Genomic DNA, 1,090 nt, shown 5'->3' on the forward strand with positions numbered 1-1,090 from the left:
CCCCCCCCCCCGCCATCAGAGGATAGGAATAAAGAACCAAAGGCAGGCAGGGCAGATGGAGAAGTGCTTTGGCCAAATCAGATATTGCCCTATCTGAACTTCACTGACTTCTGCTTGTCTCCTTAATAAGACTGACACAACCCACTATTCTGCCCAAACAAGCCAGACCTGTCATAATGCTGCAAGTGGCCATGAATTTCTGCACACTAGAAAACTCATCACCATCTTCATCCCCAACTCTGGTCCCCTCCAAGTCCTCTGGCCAAGTCTTGGAATGGCTCCTGGTGGCAGCAGGAGCTGCATCCGTGGCACTAACCTGGAGGGCGGGTCTCCTAGATCAAGACAGCCCAGACCCAATGGCGACAAATTCCCACTCTAGCCATGCCCTCCAAAGAAGCAAGGGAAGATGCGTGGACAGATCTGACTCTGTCTCATCCCTTTCCTCTTTCCTCCAGCTGTGTGACTGGACAAGGTGTGTGCCCCTCTCAAATGCTTAGCTGGGCATCCAACCGGAATGTGGCAAAAGGGCACAGCAGGTTCATGGCACCCACAGTCCACGTGTTTCCCCTGGACAAGACACTCACAGCTTCCCTCCTCCTACCGCTAAGACTGACAGTGGTTTGAAGCTGGAGGTCAGTAAATCTCAGACAGTCCAGGAGGCCGGGGTGGCAGCATAGCGCTCTTTCAGGAAGGTGACTGTGATTGTTGGGCTGAAACAGTAGGTACGGTATCTCTCGGACTATACGACCCCCTGGTCAAATTCCTTACTTTATCTGGCATTGAACAGGAGAAACACTCACACTGAGAGTGCTAATGGGGTGGCACAGGCAGATGGAGCCCTCCACACACCACAGCGACAGCCCCCAAGTGGACTGCACTCGCACTGGACTCAGGGCTTTGCGTGGGTCCTGAGGCCAGTCTCCCGCTCCCACCCGGGGCCCAATTTTAGGAGAGTACTCTCGTGGGCGCAACGAGCGCACGGAGACGTCCAGGGAGCAGGGGGATGGCTGAAGGTCGGGAGCGGCGCGCGCAGAGCCCCCAGCAGCAGCGAAGGAGCTAGAGGGCAGGTCTCCCCGCGCCGGGCTGCGGG

The sequence above is a fragment of the Fukomys damarensis genome, unplaced genomic scaffold, assembly GCF_012274545.1.
Source record: "Fukomys damarensis isolate Sample0158 unplaced genomic scaffold, DMR_v1.0_HiC HiC_scaffold_28, whole genome shotgun sequence".
NCBI classification, from domain to species: domain Eukaryota; kingdom Metazoa; phylum Chordata; class Mammalia; order Rodentia; family Bathyergidae; genus Fukomys; species Fukomys damarensis.